Here is a 24,973-nt window from a genome sequence, read left to right on the forward strand (position 1 = left end):
AAATAAATTGTGTTAAATATTACAGAGAACACTGTGAATTAAAAAATTGCCTCTGGATCAAAACTATGGAGAAGACAGATGTCCGTCTTTGATATTAAGCTACTCAAATTACGTAACACTAATTTGGTGGAGCAGCATCGAATATAATATAAATTATGTTTGATCGAAATTTGTGTTTTTTGCCAGCTGACGTCGAAACAATGAAAACAAATAAAGAATGGTAAATATAAACTCACCGTTACTTAAATTATGCGGCGGCGGTTTTCTGTCATAATCCGGGTCTGTAAGTAAAAGAAACGACAGTCTATAATAAATTCAAGTCATTAAGTGATTTTTATAGACGGGAAGTAACACTAATTACGTGGATGCAACATTGAATATAATACTACATTATGCAACGAGCCTATAATGATAGTAATTAAGACGCAAGTATGATTGTTTATGAAACGGGCGCAAGCGAGTTTTATAATATTCATACGAGCGTCTTAATTACCCTTATAGGCAAGTTTCATACGACTTTTTATGCTCGACCATATTTCTAACTTGAAATTATTCAGATGTATACATTTTATTGTATCTGACAAGATCGGAAGTGACCTTGTTCTAGGTCGTGAATTGTGAGGTGTGCGCAGACGCGAAAGTATTGATTTTTTTCCGAGGAACAATAATGTCATTGACCTTGATGTAATCCCGTTAATCTTGATATAAGCTTGATTATTGAATTCGACATTGAAAAACGAGATGACAAATTGAATTTATTTGAATATTATTTGCAATTAACGCTAATAATTATAGTAACAGAACATAACCTTCTGCGACAGCATTGGATTTCCAGCCTCCGTGACTTTTCGCTAATTCTCTTCGATTGCATATCCGAGAATAATCGATACTTGCGGTTTTATAACGGTACAAAGTTGACTTGTCATTGGCTGAACACCTGTAAGCTGAGTTGTCATTGGCTGAACACCTGTACTTTAATGAGTAGGTGTACTTTAATGACATTCATTAAAGGACTGCTACCAGGTGTATAATTACTACATTTCGGCATGGTCGAGCATAAAATAAATTATATTTGATCGAAATTTTGGTTCTGCCAGATGATGTCGAATTGATGCAGAACACACTGCTCAAACATTTTGACTATTATGTCGTCATCTGTGGATCAGTGAACGAGAATGACATGGACACTTGTTAAGAATGGATTAACGCAGTAAACCAAGAATAATGCATAATCATGAAGCCCTTGGGATAACGACACATGAGAGATCTCAAAACAGGTAAACTGCCTAAACCGTGCATGATATAACAGGTGATGAGGATTAGGGTCCTTAATCATGCTGAAGATGGAATTGAGAAACCCATACATACAAAGACGAAAAAATCTCATCACGTAAAGAAGTAATTGGCAAATTTACAATTATTATTAATTCATCACTAGTGTACAAATATAACCTTATTTTGTATAGCCAATCAACACAAAATAAAATTATTTAACACGTAACCCGAGTTGTTTCTCTTAGACCAAGTGTACCAGTAGCGCTTCTAGCATCAGACTGTTTATCCCTGTTCAACCTATCCCGGGACTGTAAGCACTACTATATATTTTTTTAGTTTGTTATTTAACGACGCTGTATCAACTACGAGGTTATTCAACTTCGATGAGATTGGTGATAACGAGATGAGGGCGAGGACTCGCCATAGATTAACTGACATTCACCTTACGGTTGGGGAAAACCTCGGAAAAACCCAACGAGGTAATCAGCCCCAAGCGAGGATCGAACCTGCGCCCGAGCGCAACTTCAGACCGGCAGGAAGGCGCCTTAACCGACTGGGCCACGTCGGTGGCTTCATAGTTTGTAGCTGAGTGCCCGGATACGATTACTTTTTCCTTGCCCTGTTAGACAGTTGTATATAAATTAAAACATTAATAGTAATCGTAGCGCAATAGTCCATGAAGTTCCAGGTTAACCAGCAGACTGCTGGCAGAAGTGAAAGATCATCCAACAAGTACGGGAGTGACGTGTATTCAAACGGTTATGCCACGAGACAATCAAAACGTTACGCATTACAAACATAAGCATGGAGTGAACAAGACGTTCGAAAATTATCGATAAAACCAAACGATTCATTACTATGCTAAATCCGCGATTCTACACGCGTGTTTGCTTTCAAATTATTTAAGAAACTCAAGATTAACTTAGGGGTCTGCGGGAATATTGCAAACTATAAGTGAACTGCAACAACAACGAAGCAGTAGCGGACAGTGGGGCTTGAAGGTTGAGGAGGCCAAGATGATTAGCAGGGACGACACTTTGTTCCAGGTTGGTTGTTGCTTGCCTATATTGACGTCACGGAGGCCATGGGTTCGAAGGTACTGTACTGTGATAAAGAGCAACACGTGTGTGCTGCGTCGGAGAACGAACGTATGTTTCATCTATTTAGGATTCGAACCTATGCTGCTCTCTGCCACTGCCTGCTTGTTTTGCATTGTAGTGGCTTACCTGCAGTTCCTTAACTGTTGTCACTTAATGGCAAGGTGATTGTGATCGTGACTCTGTGTGCAGTATTGTAAACATAATACAATGTAGTCAGACAAGAACCCTAAACTGAATGTAATTGCAACTGCGTTTGGAAGTGAGTATTCTAGTGTGGAGGGCGACAGCATGCGCTGTAAAGTGTGCAACACAGAACTAAAGGTCGTAAAGATTTGCAAAAGCACTGTGAAACGAAAAAGCATAGTGAATGTGTGCCGTTATTCCTCTCATCTGCACGGTTTACATACTCTTGAGTTTTATAATGATTTGTGTGACGTGATGGTATTCCAATACACAGCTCAGTAATCCACATTTTCAACGGTTTAAGGAAAATTACACGTCTAGAAAACTGTCTAGTATAACATCAATGCGTACAACCTATTTACGAAAAAACTGTGAACCGCATTCAAACAGCTATAGGTAGTAACAGAATATTTCTATCTATAGATGAGACATCGGATGCTGTGGGACGATATGTAGCTCGCGTTGTTGTAGGAGTGATGTCCTCCAATGAACCAGAAAATAAATTTTTGTTGACATCGGAAGTACTAAGAAAAGTAAACAGTACAACTATTGTTAATCTTTTTGAGACATCTACTGTTTAGTGACAGACAGTATTGCATATATGATCAAAGCAGGAAATTAATTAAAAACCATATACCCCAACATAATCCACCTCACTTGCGTAGCCCATCCACTCCATGGTGGCGATGTTGAGATAACTTTCTCACAGTACAAGCATATTTTCAGTGAAAACAGAAGGAATTTCACTTTTTCACACTTAAAAATGCACATTGTTATATACTGTAACGGATTACAGTTGTATCAGAACAATGTACGTACCTCGATTGCAAATACGTATGTGTAATTTGACTAACTCGTCGTTATTATAAATATGTGTAAGTAATATTGTACAGATGTAACTAATCAAGGCATAGTCTATGCTACGCGCATACATACTATACGGCAGTGGTAATCTGTAGAAATGTTGCGTTTCTGTTCCGCCGATCTGTACCAGCAAACAGTCGCGTGTTGTCGCTGGACTGCTCGTATCAACTAGTAAACACAGGTACTCTATACACCAGTACCAGTGAACCTCGTGGCGAACTGGGACAAAGTGTCGTCCCTGATGATTAGACTTCGTGGAATTGCCAAGAGAATCGCAAGGTTTACTGCGCACGCGGTATAGACTGTATGAGAAGGGGGCGTGCAACGGATGGAGTATGCCTCTAATATAAGCACTGAGCAGTATACTGCATTCAAGAAATATAATGAATGATCATTGAAGTAGGAAATGTCTAAACAATTATTTTATAGTCAGATATATTAACTCTTAAAATTTAATGTAAGATACTCACATCATCCTTAATACGTGCACTGCAGTGAAAAGTTACGTACATTTTGAGCGACTGCAAAGTAACCTCCTCCGATGGTCACTTAAACAGTTTTCATTTTGGGAAAATGTACGTTCAACATCACATGATGTAATACATACATATTTGAAGAAGGGAAAGTCACAACTTTTTAGTACACCAACTTCAGATGTATTGTCGAGACCTGATAGTACACCATTTATAGTACGAATTTATGAATAGGCAGAATATTTAGCAATAATGTTTCTCAACTTACATTTCATTTTTTCTGAAATTAATGAATTGTTATTTTGGATAACGGGTTGTGATACTTTATCCACTATATTAAGGGCTTCTGAGAGTTGTAGTTTAGACGATTCTAACAGGATGATGCTTTTGGACACGATTTTAAATTAGAATAAATGAACAGAATATCTTCCAATAGCTGTTCAGAAGGCAATGATTTTACAGCTGCAACAGCGGAACTGTCTGTGCTATCCAATGTATCAATTACCTCCATTATTTTTCATTAATGTTCTGCATAATAATGAACAGCATCCAACCACGTTCCCCAACGGGTCAAGACTGGCTGCGGGGTAAGGGTATTCAAGGGGCAATTATTTGGAATAGTAACACTCTCATTGTAGTATGTTTGATTGAATTCTTGTCTGCACTGAACAAATGTTAAGCTTTGACTATTACAACCACAGTAATGTAAAAGCAAGTAGGTATATATTAGCTGTAGCTGCTCCATCTATTTGAACCGGTCACAACTCTTAACATGAACTGCTGCTACTACGAGACCGGGCGGTCGCTTACCTCCTCTATACTACCGTACATCGGTAACCTGATTGCATGCTGCGTGTGGCAATTTAACGAAGTCTACTTATGAGAATATAAAAATATAAGGCCTGTGACGTACTTCATTACCAAGCGCAGAATTTATAGATTTTAAGAAATTAAAATTATGTTTTCCAATTTATGTTTTAGGATTTTAAATCTTATGTTTAGGAATTTATGTGGTTTTACGGGGGAAAAAATAAAAATAAACAACACACTGTTAATATATTACAACGGCTTGGTAAAGTTGTCTCTCTTTAGGACATTGTAAGTCCTAACCTACGAATTAGTTCTTTTTAGCTCATATTGAATTTAAGAATGTTACCCTTCGCTACATAAAACGAACAAGGAAAGCAATATTTCGAGAGTAACGAGATAGCAACAAAATTGATTCGAACCTAAGAATCCGGGTTTGCTCATTACTATAACATAGCCTAATTTTACAGAAAATTAACTGGACGTTCCTCTTTCTTCGCAAACCAATCAAATAGATCACAACATACTGAATCACTGCTACTAGAAGAAGCTAGAAACAAATCTACATTTGTTTTGTTTCTAAACTCTCTACATATTTGAAATACTGTATAAGTAAATACATCTCGTAACACAAAAGGATAAAATAACAAGAACACCCGCAAACAAGAGAAAATCTAACAACATAAATGAAAACTTTTACGCAGGAAGAGAAAACTAACAACACGTGACTCAGTTTTCTAAAAGCAAGAAGAGAGAAAGAGAGAGAGAGCTTCCCAATACAGCCGAAACCGGCCGTGACTATAAGCAGTACAGTTGTCAGCGGTGGGTAGGACGTCTCCAAATCGGCTCCCTTCGCGCGTTCTAGTCAAGTTTAAACACTCTTCTAACCAGCTATCTTATTGGTTGAACTACTGTTGTCATGGTTACTGGGGAGTAGCGTCATCTAGCCGACTCCTCTCTCCCGCTCTCGCATAGACACTGCAGGCTGCTAGATGTCGACTATACAGGTTACAGCGCTATCTGTTATTTTTCAGTACGAATTATTTGTACTATCTACATTATAGCCAGTGGGCATCAACAACCGAATGTGATCGACTTTACGTAACTTACATCTTAGTCGTAGTGCATAATAAAATTAATATACAAGGAAAAATGTTCATCATTTACTGTAACTTGTCTGTGATCTTAATTCAGCTGAAATTATTACTGTCATATTGTGTTCTGGTAAAATATTGGGGGAGGCAGGGCCTCCCTTGCCTCCCCTGAAAATCCGCCGCTACAATGAAATCCATTCCTCAACATGTCTCGGTAATCTTAAATACTTTCTACAACTTTGCCAGCTGTATTAACATTTTATTCTCATTTAGAAAATCCAGGAGTAATTAGATCATACACAACTCTGATTTCATTTCTTCCACTCTCATCTTCGTTTCTGAAGATTTATCAAGTTTGTGGTTCTCAGATTTTGTACATACCGGTATACATTTTTTGAAGCCCCGTAGCGAAATACTCGAATGCGACTTTGAAATAAACCCTGCATCATGTACAGGGACATCATTTTATTTTTACTTCAATTTTTATTGTACCTGAGCTTTTGAATGTACTTCACTCCCACCCCTTCTACTAATGAAGTACAACCGTACTCCACACAGATCAGAGGCCGCATATACAGTCAAAGTAGGCTTACGGTCATAGTAAATAGTACGTTCCAAAAATATGTTCGCGTTTTCCAGTGACGAAAGAGCTTTCAATATTGAATCATTTTCGCAAAGGTACTGTCGTCCATTTGCCTACGTCGTATCCCGGTTTCCCCCCACAAACTTTTATTCGCCAGCTAGTGGTTGGGCTGTCTTAGCTCTTTTCTGAGAACATTAATTTCTGTTAGGAATTGGACGTCTACGTGATATTATACAACTGTTTAAAATAACTTAACTGGTAATTGGAATTAGGTACAATAGTTTATAGTGCGATAATATGCACATTAGAGCTGAAGCCACCATTTAAAAAAAATGTTTAAATATCCATATTATGGTTATTTTTCAATTTAGATTCATTCTCTATATTGTACGCTAATGTGCTGTAGACAGTATAATATACACTGCATAATGAATTCGTCCACATGGACAGCTCAGTTCGTGAGTAAAAACACTCTTTGTTAATAATGTACTGTATTTTGATTAAACAAAAATCTAATGAAAATTATCAAACTCAAAATTGCGATATTTCCTAGTTTACGTAAATGGATGAACTACTTTTCTTCCCTCCTATACCTAGTAAAGTGATTTGTTTGTATATTACGTCAGTATCATCGAACTCCAGTCGTGGATGGGGGTAGGAAATGGCGTTGATCCAGAGGTATAGGCAAGTTAATATTAAAAATGTTAGTAAAAATAAACTGATGTCCCTGTATCAACTTGGGGTCGGCCTGGTTCGCTGAGTTGGTATAGCGCTGCCTTATATGCCCGAGTTTGCGGGTTCGATCCCATGCCAGGTCAATGGCATTTAAGGGAGTATAACTGCGACAGGATCATGTCAGAAGATTTACTGGCACGTAAAAGAACTGCTGTGGGACAAAATTCCGGCACGCCGGCGCCGCTGATATAACCTCGGCAGTTGCGAGCGTCGTTAAATAAAACATAACACTTTATAAACTTGGGAAAATAATAATTATAAAGATCAGTAGGCCTATGCTATTGAGAATGAGACTGTAAGAGAATCTGCAGAACTGCATACATTGTATTCTGCACCTGACATAATTAGGAACATTAAATCTAGACGTTTTAGATGGGCAGGGCATGTAACACGTTTGGGAAAATCCATAAATGCATGTAAAGTGTTAGTTGGGAGGCCGGAGGGAAAAAGACCTTTGGAGAGGCCGAGACGTAGATTGAAGGATAATATTAAAATGGATTGGAGGGAAGTGGGATATGATGGTAAAGACTGGATTAATCTTGCACAGCATAGGGACCGATGGCGGGCTTATGTGTGGACGGCCATGAAGCCGCGTTTTCCTTAAGAGTCATAAGTAAGTAACTAAGTAAGTTAGCTTGAAATAGGATTATAATTGATTGGACACTTTGGTACATTTATCTTCATAACTAATATATAAATCAACTAATGGACACGGTAACAACAAAGAAAAGAAACGTAATGCATAGATGAAATCTGACATGTAAACAAATTAACACTTTAAATTATACATTTACCAAATCGTTAACCAATATACATACCAACTCCAAATCATATAATTATTTCATGTCCTTCTTGAATAGAATATTCGTGAAACTGTAAAATGTTAAATTATTCTGGGGGAAAATCGTATTAGTTCTAATCAACTATTATGAAACTATAAGTCTTCAATTTCGCATACTATTGTATTATTGATTTTATTTTATTTTATTTTATTTTATTTATTTATTTATTTTTAATTATGTATTTAATTTCCGATTTTGAGCCATTTCTTGTAATACCTCCTTATTGCCAATTGTTGTTAGTAAATGCATTTAATTCGTAAATTTCAAGTCATCTCTTAATATAGCTATTTATTGCTTTAAAATAATGTGTTTAATAAATATTTCATTTTTATTTATATATATATTTCTTCCTATAACCATTACAGGTTGCCATTGACAAAGAGTACCGTGATACAGTAAGTATAGAGAAATATCTTGAGGCTTTATGAAACATATTTTGTTGTTAAAGTGAAAAACAACAAATTGAAATAGATTGAAACACAAAATAATATACGAAATAAAGTCAAGAAGATGTGAATTAAAATCATGGTCCCTTTGAATGATGCCTGAAAATAGCTATTAATCCTTTGCGTGTTTGTTTTTTAAAATAATGTGTTTAATCTGTAACTACAGTCAGTGTATTATTATTCGTATCTCTTTGTTGTTACCTATTGCTTTAAAAAGAATGTGTTTAATTTGTAATCTTAAGTCATTTTTTCTACTATTCCTTTACTGTACTGTTTACATTTGTTTTTAAATCTTTTGTATTGCCCTACCATTATATATTGCCCTTCAAGAAATTCGGTATTCGTTAGTTGTAAGTCATTACTTGTGTTATATTTTAATTATTGTAATTTATTCCTGAATCATGTATGTAAACTGTAACCGTAAATCATTGCTTGTAATCTCTCTTTATTACTCTTAACTGTTTCATTGTTCATGAATTAAGTACTCATTTGAAAGTGAAAGTCAAACTTTGTTTTATTAATCTACTATTGATTATCTTTTTAAGATCGTGATTTACTCTGACACGGTTAGACATTCTTGTATACCTTTTATATTGATTATTCCTCAAACATCTCATTAATCTTTAACAGGATCCATTATTTCACTAATGTGCATCCTTCTACATGATTCATGTGAATTTCAGCTGTGACCGCTATTTTATGTTATCACTTTACTATTGTTTATTGGTTATAAAATATGTATTTTGATGCCAACTATAACCCTAATATAACTCAGGGTGAAATAGGGTTTATTAAATTGGATAATAAAAGAAAGAAACAAATACAAGAATAAAATAAATTACAATTACTTACAAAATAGACGACAAAATACATACACACCTATTATTGTAACGTTCATACTTTAAACTCAAAATACATAGGCTACCTCTGAATTTAGGAAAGAACAGTGTTGTTAAGAACGGTATACTGTTCTGAATGAAACTGTAAGGGAATGTGATGGTAACTTTATCAAACGTAACGATTTCATAACGTTTAGCTATAATTTTCTGACAACCAGATCAGAGTATACAAATAAGGTAACAACATTTAATAAGGAACGTGTTAATTTTGGCAAGACGAACATTGTGTTGTCTGTCAAGTAAAGTGAGAGTTATGTAGGTGGACTAATGCAGAGCTACGTATTCTGATTACAACATGTTTATCTACAGGCCATAATTGCAGAACAGTCACAATGACATTGAATGAAATGAAAGTGTTTGGAAACAAACAACGGCACACCCATGGGAAGAGGATCCAAATGGGCCCAAGCCACCCCCCCCCCAAAAGGGGGGAAAACAAGAAAGAAAATGAAAGGTTTTATTTGCCTTGACTTGAATGTATATGTTGTTGTGAGAAGTCTGTGATCTTTAAAACATTTAATTTTAAGTAAACACGTATGTTAATGCACGGACATCATTTTATTTTTACTTCAATTTTTATTGTACCTGAGTTTTTGAATGTACTTCACTCCCACCCCTTCTACTAATGAAGTTTCAACTGTTCTCCAGACAGAATCAAGGCTGCTTATAGTAAACAGCACTGAGTTACTGAGTATAGTACGTTCCAGAAATATGTTCGCGTTTTCCAGTGACGAAATAACTTTTAATATTGACTCATATTTTCGCACAGGTACTGTCCGTTTGCCTACGTCGCATCCCGATTTCCCCCACCTGCTTCTGCACGCCCCTCTGTAAAAGCAGGGCTGTCTTAGCTCTTTTCTGAAAACATTAATTTCTGTTAGGAATTGGACGTTTACGTAATATTATACAACTGTTTAAAATAACTTAAATAAAAGGGCCTCGTTAAGTAATTAACTGTCACGTGAGTTCCCCCTTTCTACGACCCTGCGGCATAACCACTTGGACGGACAGTAGATAGCATGTCTGAGTAATTTTATCTGTGCGGGTCGGGCAGAAGTGAAGATGGAACTTACAGTACGTAAGGTACTCTTTTATAGAGTAGGTACAGAATTATTTCAACATGAGTTACTAGTACGAAGGACGAAACTGGCAATTGGAATTAGATGCAATAGTCTATAGTGCGATATTATGCACAAAAGAACTGAAGCCTGTATCGAAATGATCGGCCACCATTTTCAAAAATGCGTTTAAATATCCATATTATGATCATTTTTCAATTTAACTTCATTCTCTATATTGTACGCTAATGTGCTGTAGACAGTATAATATACACTGCATAATGAATACGTTCGCATGAATAGCTCAGTTCGTGAGTAAAAACACTTATTCTTAATACATTACTGCATTTTGATTAAACAAAAACGTAATGAAAATTATCGAACTCAAAATCGCGATATTTCCTAGTTTACATAAATGGATGAACTACTTTTCTTCCCTCCTATACCTAGTAAAGTGATTTGTTTGTGTTTTACGCCGGTATCATCGAACTCCAGTCGTGGAAGGAGGTAGCGAACGGTGTTTCCGGTTCTCTAAAGGTATAACCAGGTTAATATAAAAAATGTTAGTAAAAGTAAAATGATGTCCCTGTACATGTTTATCACATCTTCATTCAAAAAGCTCAAATTTTGATAATGTTAGAAGATCTGTAACTTTTACTTGAAATGTGTTTAATAGCCCCAACCATTGCCACCTGTGAATCATTTTCAGTGATGCCGTCTGTACTTCTCAGCACATCAGCGCTTCACAGCTATAGCAAATACTGATTACGGTTAGTCCCCCCACCAAACCATATTTCTAGGTGTGTCACTGGAAACAAATAAATAACGGTAAATATGAACTTACGTTATCGTCAGCCTGATGTTCCGGCCTCGGTGATGTAGTGCTGTAAAGAAAAGTAGTGACATATTTTGTTAAAACCAGGTAAGTAACAGTAATTTACAAGGGATGCAGCCATTAATATAATATAAATTATGTTTGATCGCCTTTTAGAATTTTTCCAACTGCTGTTGAAGCATTAGAAATATCTGGTTCTGAACTCGGTATTCAAAACTAATTAGAAACATTGTTCACAATTTGAATCGTGCTGAAGATGGAATTGAGAAAGGCATATTCCTACGTATAAAAAACAAAAAATACCTCATCATAATGTAAATAAATAAAAGATAAATTTAGAATGATTATTAATTCATCACCAGTTTAGAAATATAACTCCAATTTAAATAACTAATCAACACAAAACAAAATACGAGGCGCATCCAGAAAGTAAGTTTCCCTATTTTTTTTAAAGAACACACACTTTTAGGAAAACATTTATTGGCAACAGGTACAGCAATGTTTCAGCTATTTTCCAACATAGCCACCATCAGAATTGAGACACTTGTCGTATCGTGGGATCAACTTTTGTATCCCTCTGTCGTAGAACTCTACCGCCTGTAAATGGAACCAGCGTGTGACAGACGTCTTCAGCTCTTCGTCGTTGCCAAAACGCTTATCGGAGTACAGGAATTTCTTGAGAGAGAGAGGGGGGGAGAAGGAGAGAGGGAGAGAGAGAGGGCGAGAGGGGGAGAGGGCGAGAGAGGGGGAGAGGAGAGAGGGAGAGAAGGAGAGGGGGAGAGAGCGGAAGAGGGGGAGAGAGAGGGAGAGAGAGAGAGAGGGGGGTTCGGCCCATAGACCTGACAGCTGCCGATGAGAGCTGGCAATGCTTTGTGCATTAAAGAACTATCACCGACCGAAACTCGATGCGGCGGGAGAAGGAATAAGAGCTTCCATTTCGAACCACTGCTGCCACGCTACTGGCACCAGGCGGGACCTGTCCGGCTGGCATATGAATGATACGTCATAGATCTGTTACGCATTCGCAATTTACACGGCTAATTACGTTTACTTTCAAGGGGAAAAAAATCGGGAAACTTACTTTCTGGATGCCCCTCGTATATTTAATTAACTGAGTTTTATCCCTTGAATCAAATCTATTGCTGCCAGCATCACTGTCTGTCATTGTTGTAGTTTCGACATACTAGGTATAAGAGTGAGCGGATGGGAATACTTTTTCCTACCCCTATTTATAATTTTAATCTGAGGCATGATAGCCCATGAAGGGCATGACCGACCAGCCAGCTGCTGACCTCAAGTCCACATACCGAAGCAGAGGTAGACGATCATATCCCTATTAATAGCTGTATATAAATTAAGACATTATTAGTAATCCGTGGTGCGACAGCCCATGTAGAGCTTCCGGAAATTCCGCTTTCTCTCTATCTAGCGTATTCCGGTGAGCAATCCGATGGCATCACGGTGTTCCGAATTCCACCGATGACGTCATTGATACTCCACCGGTGTCGCACCGGTGCCATCAACTTATAGAAGTGGTGGCAGTCTCCATCAGCCGCCATCAGTGAATCTGATTGGTTCTTGTATAGGGCGGGAATTAGCAGACGAATGACATCGTGCACTGTTATGTCATGGCGGTGTGTTCTGCTGTATTGTTTGTAATGAGCATAACGTAAAAACAATATGTTAATGGCTTATGAGCGAACACATCAACGGACCCGTTATTGCTACCGGTTGAAGAAATAAATTGTTTATGCTATCTTTTCTTTGAACGAGATGGGAGTACGAAAATTTTGCTGTGTAGCACAGACAACAACCTGTACAGTCGCCATGACAGCCATGGATCCTTCCAGCAATTTTTTTGTTCGTTATTTCGCTGCAACGTGACGTCATTGATGCCACCGGACCGGTGAGATTCGGAATACGCTGATACGGTACCGAAAGCCCAACAAATCGATAACAGCCAGTCACCGATCGCTTATATTTCCTTCTAGATACACTCATTTCAAAAGCTCTGTATGTATATCTCTCATAATTAAAACTGACAATATTTAACAGATTTACATTTTTGTCTCTGGAAGGAAAAATGTGATGTAATGTTTTCAGTTTTGAAACTTCGACTGTTTAAACTGTAGCATTGTGTCTCATAACAATGGGTTGGAAATATCCCAGTCATCTTTTGCACAATAAAATACCATTCAAGTACATCATACTTTTAGGGTTGGTAGCCTGCCGGTATTTTACCAGCTCAGCCGAACATGTTGGTGGGTCTCATCATAAGGTCGTTGGCTGTTATCATTGTTATCAATCCGTTAAAGACTCTAATTTCGGCAGGTAATTTTATTAAATCAGTTTGAAAACTTGTTATAGGAATTTTTATTACATAGGCTGAAAGGGATATTTCTCTATTTCGTGTAACGTGAAGATAGGGAATTTTCAAGTATTTTTCAGTTTTACTTGATGGTTCCACACCAAACGTAGAAGAAATGTTATGTATTAGTTGAAAATTAAAGCTACAACTTGATGAAGATAAAATGTATGGTGACCTGTGCTTATTAAATGAAGTGGTTTCTTCCTTTGTGAAAGATGCGTATTTGAAAAGTTTTGGGAAATTAAATAAATATTTTCAGACTAAAGGTGCCTCAGAGAAATCTCCACAATTAGAAATAGTAGTTCAACACGTGGTTTATACTCGAACCCATGCTCTCAGAAGTCGAAATTCCGATAGAAAATCTGAAAAAGTACAAGTCTCCAGGTATCGATCAAATTCCAGCACAATTATTACAAGAGGGTGGAAGTGCATTATATAGCGAAATTTATAAAATTGTACTTCCTATTTCGGAAAAGGAAATTATACAAGGACAATGGAAGAAGTCCATAATTGTACATATTTTTAAGAAGGGGGACAAGACTAACTGTGGTAACTTTCGAGGAATATCACTTTTGTTGACGTCGTACAATATTTTGTCCAATATTCTTTTGAGAAGATTAACTCCGTACGTATATGAAATTATTGGGGATAATCAGTGTGGTTTTAGGCGTAATAGATCGACTATTGATCAGATTTAGTGTATTCGACAGATATTGGAGAAAAAATAGGAATATACGGGCAGAGTACATCAGTTATTCATAGATTTCAAAAAGGCACATGACTGGGTTAAGAGAGAAGTATTATATGACATTCTTATTGATTTTGGTAATCCCAAGACACTAGTTGGATTAATTAAAATGTGTCTCAGTGAAACGTACAGCAGAGTTCGTATAGGCCAGTTTCTATGTGATGCTTTTCAAATTCACTGCCGGCTAAAGCAGGGAGATCCACTATCACCTTTACTTTTTAACTTCGCTTTAGAATATGCCATTAGGAAAGTTCAGGATAACAGGCAGGTTTTGGGATTGAACGGGTTACATCAGCTTCTTGTCTATGCGGAAGACGTGAATATGTTATGACAAAATCCACAAACGATTAGGGAAAACACAGAAATTTTACTTGAAGCAAGAAAAGCGATTGGATTCAAAGTAAATCCCGAAAAAAACAAGGTATATGATTATGTCTCGTGACCAGAATATTGTACGAAATGGAAATATAAAAATCGGAGATTTACCCTTCGAAGAGTTGGGAAAATTCAAATATCTTGGAGGAACAGTAACAAATATAAATGACACTCGGGAGGAAATTAAACGCAGAATAAATATGGGAAATGCGTTTCATTATTCGGTTGAGAAGCTTTTATCATCTAGTCTGCTGTCAAAAAAATCTGAAAGTTAGAATTTATAAAACAGTTATATTACCGGTTGTTCTGAATGGTTGTGAAACTTGGACTCTCACTTTGAGAGAGGAACTGAGACTAAGAGTGTTTGAGAATAAGGTTCTTAGGAAAATATTTGGGGCTAAGAGGGATGAAGTTACAGGAGAATGGAGAAAGTTACACGACGCAGAACTGCACGCATTGTATTCTTCACCTAACATAATTAGGAACATTAAATCCAGACATTTGAGATGGGCAGGGCGTGTAGCACGTATGGGCGAATGCAGAAATGCATATAGAGTATTAGTTGGGAGACCGGAGGGAAAAAGACCCTTGGGGTGGCCGGGACGTAGATGGGAGGATAATATTAAAATGGATTTGAGGAAGATAGGATATGACGATAGAGACTGGATTAATCTTGCACAGGATAGGGACCGATGGCTGGCTTATGTGAGGGCGGCAATAAACCTTCGGGTTCCTCAAAATCCATTCGTAAGTAAGTTGAAAACGTGGTTGCAGAGTGTACAATTAATATCATGAATAGTCGTAACAGATTACGAAATGATGAGAGAAATCGTTTAAGTGTGGAAATACTAAAAACTGAACTTTGTATCATTGGAAACCTTAAATTACCAGATTATCTCCTATCTTAGTTCTCATAAGTGGTGACTTCTTGTTTCAATTGTGAGGTTCAGATCTGTCTTCACACAGTTGACTAAATAACAAAAATACATGGGTGGCATTTGGAAATTGAAATGGGCCTCGGAAACCTAAAATGTAATTAACACTTGTTTTATAAACTTTACCCTCAATACATAAATTTACGTGTATCTTGCTTAAATTTCACTTAATTGATATAAATAGTTATATAGACTAGAAAGCTTTGGAATGAAAGTCACTGCGATTTACGCATGAAGACGTTTACTTACCCCGCCTGTTCCTAGGACAGGCGGACAGTCCGCTCACACCTCCAGTGGATGTTGTTGGAGGTGTGGACCTGTGAAAAGAAAAGAATCTAGCAATGTTTTTTCTTGACCCAGTTTGTGTCAAAAAATTATCTTTGTGTTTAGATATCTCCCTGAGCACGAGTTTTTTTACTCCTTCAGGGAAGAACTAAGATTGTATTTCTGTCAATGCTATTTTATTAACAATAAACAACAATAAACAATTATGTTTATGCTTCTGATTGAGGTTCGGCTGATAAATACAGTAGTGTCGATAATCCGAACTAATTGATGTTCATTCCTGTTCGAAGTATCGATTCGTTCGGATTTTCGAACATAGAGCAATAACAACACCACAAATAATTTAACTGCATGCTATATTAACTTTAGAGATTTCAATAGACCTACTGACTGTACTACAAGCAACATTAGACAGATTTTAAAAAGTCTTTGATCATTTTTTAAATTTTTACTGTGTTTCGTTTCTTTGCAGTCAAGTCTCTAATTTGTAGACAGACAAGCTGTGTTACCGTATACACAGGCATTTTATTCAGCCAATTTTAAAAGTCTCTAGACCACTGATTGCTTCACCGTGAATTGACCTCTAGGGCTTCTTTCATCCTAGTTTTCTGTTACGCCGTCATCTTCATCTACAGGTGCTTCATTATCTGTTACAACAGTCAGAATTTCGTCATCGTTCAAAATTTGGTACCCGAAGTCATTTTGGTCAAGATTCAACCATTCGTTAACATCAACCTTCTCACAATTTCTGAAGCTGTGTATGGCGTTAGAAAGAGTCGTAGCTTCAGTTAAATCTTCATTTTGCACACATTTCCATTCCTCATTTTTTCCTGCTTCTATACGTATAGACCATAATTTATTCATCCACAACTTTTTAATTTTCTTCTGTAAAACTATCCAAAACATCAGAAACCATATAAACACAGTCCTTCAAGTTAAGTGTTTAAATTATTCGGTGTTAAATACTTTCTTTTTAAATTTTTTGTAGAATAATTCAACTTTCGTAGAACACATCACAAACTCCAACCATAGCTACAGCAACATACACACTGACATGAAATACTACACATTGAACCAAAGAGCAAAAACTCAACACCCTAGAACAATACGAAATTTATAAACCTTAAGAATTTCAAATGAAGGATATGTGGGTCGTTATCTAGGATTAAAAGAACTTTCCCTTTTTTATATTCTGACTGTTTTAATATTTGATGTAAGGTTATTTCCGTACCAAACCTTGAAATATCAGCAGTCATCCAGGAGAATTTTTGGGAGTTATAAGTCACAGGCAGACAGCTTTTTCATTAAAAAAAAATTTGAGCGTTCGGAGTCGGATATTCGACTGTTCAGACAACGACTTTCGGATTATCGACGGTCTACTGTAATCTATTATCAGGCAGTACATCTCATTTGACGATATTTGTCAGAGGAAGAACAATTTGTTTGCATCTGAAATCTGATTAGTGTTATTTGTAGCTAGTCAGCGATGTATGCAATGGAGGAGAAAAGGACCCGGCCACACTAGCCCACTGCTTCCTGTCTTAGTTGCTTCATAAGTGATACTTCATGGTGTCACTTATGAGGTTCAGACCAGTCTTCGGACATTTGACTAAACGAGGGAAAAGTTTATTTAAAAAAGTCATTGCATTATACAGCGTGGAAGGAAATCTATTACATTAATAGACGAAGTCAATGCGAACAACTTATGTCAATACGTTTCTGATATGTCCAATAATTTTGAGAATGACATGTAACGTGTTGCAACACTGCAAGGAGTAGCTGTGCTCCTTGGAGTCATCGCTCTGCAGTGGAGGTGACTGCAACTCCAATTATTATTCACTCGGCAAGACTTGCAACAGGAGAACGTACACAAACTTAAGTGTTTACTAGACGTACTGTCTATGGAGTGTTTGAATATTAGGCGTAAGAAGAATTCTTTCTTCTAACCTTTATTTTTATGTTTGAGAACAACTGAGATATTTTATGAATTCTTCTAGCACATTGCTCTTCACCTAAAAAATCAAGTAACTCATGCTCAAGCAACAAATTTCTAGAGAGAATGTGCCAATGAATGATTAAGAACTCAGGAAGGTGTATAAAAGGGAGACTATTGCTCTTAGCAACTTTTGTATGGATGGAGCAAAATAAACTTTGTTAAGATAAAGTATATAATCGGAAACTGATATCAATATCATTGTTCTAAAAAGTAATCTATTATCAAAATATTATTTAAAGATTGCTTTCCATGTGATTATTCAGTCATATAACTATCATGGACAGCCTGCAAGGAGTACACACTGTGATCTATGAATACTGAATAATTACTTACGGAAACAGTCTGGCCCTTTTCTTTTATGTTGTAGTGGCCTCGGTTCTATAAAAGAAAATAAACCAGTAATAATTATAGGGGAAAAATCACTGGACCAAATATCTCACTCTCTTCTCAATCTTCTTGCTATATTAAGCTTCAGCGGCCTGGTTAGTATGAGAAAGGGGTGTACAATGTACACTGTACACTGTACACTATACCTTTAGCATTCACCATGGAGATACAGAAGTCTGCCTTCAGTAAAAAGAAGATATAATGCGGTTAATACATGAACAATCTATGAATATTAAGAAAAAACGTAATCAGAGACATTAAGTGAAAGTGATTCAATTATTCAATCCAAATTAGAACCCTTCTGTTATGTTATCCTTAGAGTTGCAGCTGGAAATAATTGATTTTTCACATACTACACTATTCGAAAACACGTAAAATAACGAGAACTGCCGCACCTTTAACAGTTACTTAAACCCTGAACAGAATCCGAAGATTCGTAAATTCCCTGCGCAACTGATTTTCAGTTTCACAAGCATATGTAAACCATTTTCCATTGAAAGAACTAATTAAGCAATTATTAATGGTCAATTTTTCCGATGATAACATGCATGATATGCTTAGACTGGTTTCTTTAAATAATGCTTCGGCATTTTTCAAATTAAACAGATCGATATTAGTTACTACAATTAAAAATTTGCCGATCTGTAATGTCATTACAATATTTGAGGAAGAATTCTGACAGACTATGCAATAATATTGAAAATATTGTCGACTTAGAATGTTGTTGACAGCATGAATGACAAAGATGGAAAACACTCTCACAGCCGCCTCTATTGCGAAATAAGTGGCTTGATTTGTCTTAATATTATCGGCAGATTCAGTAATAGAAGCTTTTCTTTCTTAATCTTCTTGGGTGCTATTCATAGACTTTTCGCTAGCCCGTGCTACGAGCGTGCTAAACTAGCCCCGGCTATCGACTGGTTACTTGTTCAGGATTAATATGAATTCATATCGCTAATTCTGGTTTTTGAATACGAAAAATTTGGTACGCTGATGATCCACCGGAAGTCCGCGCTAAGAATGTCTATGAATACGGCCCCTTTGTTCTAAACACTTCCCCCAATAAAAATGTGCTTTTTCTGACAAAGAATTTAATCGTAAAGCAAATAATGAAAATTATTTTGATCTCATTCCTCCAATCCTAAGGAGAAAAAAGTCGCATGAAAGTGAAATTGAGAGAGGAGTACAAGGATGTCCTTTATCACCTACCCGTTCAACATCTACTTGGAGGATTTAGTGAAGAACTGTTTTCATAACATCGGAAGAATGGTAACTGGAGGAAGAAGAATAACGTGAATAAGATTTGCTGATGATATGGCGTTGTTAGCAGAACAGGTATTCTATTGGAGCTGAATGACAGCTGTGAGCAGTATGGGATGAAGATGAAGATAAATGCAAATAAGACGAAGACCATGGTTTTCGAAAGAATAATAAAAATGGTAAACCTGCTAATTCTAAATGACGCAGCAGTGCAAGTGAACAGCTTCAAATACTTTAAGTGTGCTATAAGCAATAACATGGGCTGCTGCTAGAAGCTGAAAGGTGGATAGCAATGACAAAAGCAGCTTTTAATAGAAAATGGAGAATCTTCTGCAGACCTCCAGAAAAAGAACCAAGGAAGAAACTAGTGTAGTGCTGTGTGTGGAATGTGGCATTGTACGACATGGGACAGAAATAAGGACATTAAGAGGAAGAGAAGAAAAGCGAATAGAAGCATTTGAAATGTGAATACGGAGAAGAATGGAGCGTGTGAAATTGACAGATATGAAAAGAAATGAAGCTGTGTTGGAACGCGTGGGTGCAGAAAGAATGATCTTGAAATTTAACAGGAGGAGAAAAAGGAATTTGTTGGGTTACTGGCTGAGAAGAAATTTCCTATTGAAGGATGCACTGGAAGGAATAGTGAATGCGAGAAGAGTTCGGGGCACAAGAAGATATCAGATCATAGACGACATTAAGTTATATGGATCATGTAGTAGTAGTAGTAGTAGTAGTAGTAGTAGTAGTAGTAGCAGGTTTATTTTGCCTGGCAGAGTTAAGGCCATGAGGCCTTCTCTTCCACTCAACCAGGTTTCAATAATATACATGAAATGCAAAATTAGATTACAAAACAAAACAAAAGAAAATACCTTAGAAATTACATAAAATATAGTAGAAAATTACAATAGTCAAGATCGGTTACATAATATATAGAATGAAGTAGAAAATTACACATAACCAAAATCAGTTACATAACATAAGGGGAATACACACACACACACACACACACACACACAAAGACACAATTTACAAGACCTAAAATGCTCGAGATAAATTCGACGATTATTTCACTTGAGATATATTATACAGTTAATATACTAATAGGAGAATACATGTGGGTTACAAGACATAAAATGTTGATTAGCAAAGTCTACTGAATGGCATAGAAATACAAATGATTAAGTAATATATCAAAATAATAAAAAAAGAAAAAAAGAAGAGAGAAGAGAAAAAAATAACAACTAGGTCATTTAAGACTATTTAGAAACTTCCGCAAGAGTGTAGTTCTGTTCATTAAAATCATTTGTAAGTAGAGTCTACTTAAAATATTTTAGACTCAGACTTCTCCTGATTTCCTATGACAATGAATTCAAGGAACGAGCTGTGCGTATTGTGAAGGAAGCAGAGTAGAGAGATGTGTGATGGAATGGAATTGATAGAACAAGGTTATGCTGTGAACGCGTATCACGGTTGTGGTGGGATGCTAAAAGTGTGAAGCGAGGAACTAGGGAGGAGAAGAGGAAAGCAGAAAAGAAGAAAGATTGCAGAATGATGGGTTTGCAGTGAAAGATCTGTCCTTGGACAGGAAACTACGAATGAATGCTCTAAACATAGAATTTATTGTGGTTTCTCTGAACTTGATAACTGGAACAACAGTGCACTCAAACTTTACAATTCTCGAAATTAAGGAAGCTATCCCATGTTTATCCCGAAACGTTTACATTTTCACTTATGCAGACTGATAACGATTCCTGCAACAAGGACATGAAACAAACGTTCTTTTGCTTTCCCCATTGTCAGCAGTATTAAAAAATTTATTATATGACAAATTCACAGATTCAGTAGAGTCGCCATTACTTACACTGAAGATCATAGACATAACTCTGCTGCAGAGACAATTCTGGCCCTATTTCCTTGATAATGCACTGGTCAGCAATGATTTTGTTAAATGTACAATTTCTGCTGTTTGTTACGTAATGTCATCTGCTGATTCCAAAAATGAAGTCAGAATTTTTCTACCACCCACCATTCTTTTTTTTTTTTTTTGTAATTTTAGAAAAATACATCTATTTTTTTTTTTTTTTTTTGTACATACTGTCCTTAACATGCGAATGGAAAGAAAATATGTCAAACATTTCATTTTATTGCTCTAACAATTAACCTAAAGCTTTAGACCACTGTTGCGTATGAAGCCACAATTCATAAAAATTAATTTCATTCCTCATAAAACTGAGAGAGATAGTATTAATTTATTCTCAGTCGAGCTGGAACTTACAATCATGAAACAAGTTTCATAACCTGTGTTTTCTTTGTCCTAATTTTAAATGTAGTAAAAGTATCTTGTAAAGTGAAACATACCTCGAAATACTGTGTAAATCACAAACAAGTTTTGTTACGTTTGTGGTTAGTTAACTTTGAAAACACGCAGGTTAATTTTAGCTACTAAACGAATTACAAGAGCTTGCGAGTGTTCTTTTGATTGCAAAATAGATGAGGACTGGAACTGAGTCCATGAAATCTGCTGTGCTCTACTGAGAATAAATTAATACTTACTCTAATTGGCTAAAAGGATCCCGTCATATATCTTTTCCAGTTCCAATGATATGCCAGGAACCTAAGCAACATTCAACAGACTGTTACTTTCTAGGAACCTCAGATCAGAAGATTACAGAGAACTTGTCAGCCAGCTGATTCAGAAATATAACGTGATGGCGTGGCATGTATCTCTGAAAATAACTTCTTGGATTCTCATCTATTTTTTTTCTTTCCTCAAAACCTTCGGGTAGTCAGCGACAAACATGGGGAGTGTTTTCATCAGTATTTTTCTGAAATGGAAAGGAGCTGCCAGGAAAAACTGACCCCAAATGTTCTGTCAGATTACTGTTGGACACTCAAAAGAGATAATTTCGTGCAATATAATACAAACTTACAGAAGATCTTATGAAATGACTGTCAAATGTCCCATGTGACCAACAAGCAGGCTACGTTCACCTTAACTCTTCTTTGCACAGTCTTCAATTCTACGGGGCTTCATACTTCACCCTTGTCTTGCTTTCAGATATTCAAATGAAGAAAATCTTATCGAGAGAATTGGCGTCTGGAAAGGTTCCCAAAATGCTGACTGCGTTTCCACGTTGGATGGCTATTCCTATTCGTTGCCGTAGGTAATTGGTGCAGTGAGGGTCTCCAGTAACAGTCACCAAACTTCTATCAATTTCGGAAACCAGGTCTTTTGCTTGTTTACACCAGGAGCCTATTGTTTCCACGGCAAAGACGATGAAGATGTATTTGTCTACTAGATGTACGTATTTACGACGTTTATTGAGTACGGCAGATTCTGCTGCAGAGCTAGCGAGTTTAGAAGTTGTTGGCAAGTGGGATGGAGCTAAGGTATCCACACATGTATCCCACATTAGTGATTTTTCTCTGCTCCACGGGACCAAGGTTAATCCATCAGGGCACTTACCATCCGTGCGACTAATCCCAGAGGATTCTAAAATAGCTGGGATACCAGAAGATGTTAATGCTCTCTTGATTATGTCGTTAATTGTTGAATGTCTATAAAAACGTCCCTTACTCTTGACATAGCTCAGAGCATGGTGACCGAAAGTGTCGACAACTTCCCCACATACATATTTATGTGGTACGCAGATTTTCCATCCAAGACGTAGAGCGACTGCAGTCTTAAAAGACTTGTTGTTCATCAGCGTTCCAATATTTGGGGAAGGTAGAGCTTGTAGCCAGGAACCCGCTTCTTTTTCTTGTAGAGCCAAAAGTCGAGCTTGGTCTGTTTCTGACGTACAAGATGTTACAAGAGAATCTAGGATGTGCCTAATAATTATATCAAAAGAGAGGTTTCTCAAGTGAAGTATAGAATAAAATCTATTTCACACACATATTTTAGGTAAATAAATATGATTTTAGGTAAAATGTTACAAGATATCAATACTAGAAAAGTCTGAAGTACATTTGGTAATTATTCAAAACCCTTGGGTGATAGCAAAATTTTGAAAACAGATTTGAAATCAGCATGAAAAATGCTATAAGAATCACCCATTCTTTATCTTTTAACAAAATACATGTTTAATTTTGTTGACCAGTGTAACAGAATTGATTAGTTTACAGCGATTAATGGGAAGTTCGAAATGGCATATAAATGATAAAGGTAGATTTCTGAAATTCTATACACCCATTCTGCAATTCATACAACAACAAACAATAATAATAATAATAATAATAATAATAATAATAATAATAATAATAATAATAATAATAATCACAGTTGCTTCATTCCTTTCACAAGACACGCTACACCGCTCCTGGTACCTTATGAATGATTTCTAGCATAACCGGAATATATTCACAGTCCATATCTCGCAACGTAAATAAGAAAGTAGAACTGGAACAATTATATACTGTTCTGAAATTTTGGTTTCATGGGAAAAATAGGGAGTAATTGAACTAATATAATCATATGTAACAGGCTAATGTAGAGGAAATGGTTGTACAGTAGTGGCAAAAAAATCCGGACCGACCCTTGGAGCTGATTTCAGAGTCACAGATTCAAATTCTGCTAGTCACAAAACACATCCATCTTGTACAATTAATTTCTAAATTACAAATTAAAATACTACATTTTAACACATAAAAAAATAAAAAAAAAGAAAAAAAAATTGTAACAATGAAATTTACTGCATTTGTTCGATTCTTACCGTCTTGTGTTTCCTTCAGTGCCTCAAACTTACAGACGAAAAAACTTTGAGAGTTTTATTTTTATCTGGCATCAATATTACATTTCTACCTCTATTCGGCAAAGATAACTGCGTATTTTTACATTAAATAGCAGTACATACCTCTGGCTTCACTATCCATATTGAAATTACTACAGTTTGACACAATACACAGCACAGGATTCTTCTGTATCAGCTACAAGGGTCGGTCCGGTTTTTTTGCCACTACCGTACATTATGCAAGGTAAAGCCGAAATTGTGATTCAGCATAGCATGCCTCAGGTCTTTCTCTCTCAACCGCGAACATGGGTTGAATTTCACCGTCGTCACCCAAAGACCTGAATCTAATTTTCAAACTCTCAGGATACCTGTTCTGTAGGAGAAGGACGACAAACTGGGCGATCCACGATAATGACAGTTCTTTTGCGGTATTAGATCAAGGTAACAGCAAGTGTCACCCGATCAGATTGAAAGGAACTTGGAATTCCTAAAACTCTATGCACCGTATTCTGCAATATCATACATATCATTCTTATAAAATCAACTTTTGCAGGAACTGCGTACTCGTAGTGGTGATTCTGATCGTCCCACAGTGGGGGCATTTGGCCACCGATTTAGGCGGCCGAAAATCGATTTTCTAAAACTCACTTTGGGTAGAAAAAAATATGACATGGTAAAGCTGAATGGAATTGACG

General features: G+C 36.5%; 1 long non-coding RNA gene across 1 annotated transcript; it reads right to left on the reverse strand.

Moving 5' to 3' along the window:
- Positions 1-236: 236 nt before the first annotated feature.
- Positions 237-15,938, reverse strand: LOC138693786 (uncharacterized). Its single transcript, XR_011330443.1, has 3 exons — positions 15,870-15,938; positions 11,204-11,243; positions 237-281 (listed from the first exon to the last, which is right to left on the reverse strand). It is a non-coding gene; the product is annotated as an uncharacterized lncRNA (long non-coding RNA).
- Between the last annotated feature and the right edge of the window lie 9,035 nt (positions 15,939-24,973).

Source organism: Periplaneta americana, unplaced genomic scaffold (assembly GCF_040183065.1).
Source record: "Periplaneta americana isolate PAMFEO1 unplaced genomic scaffold, P.americana_PAMFEO1_priV1 scaffold_21, whole genome shotgun sequence".
NCBI lineage: Eukaryota > Metazoa > Arthropoda > Insecta > Blattodea > Blattidae > Periplaneta > Periplaneta americana.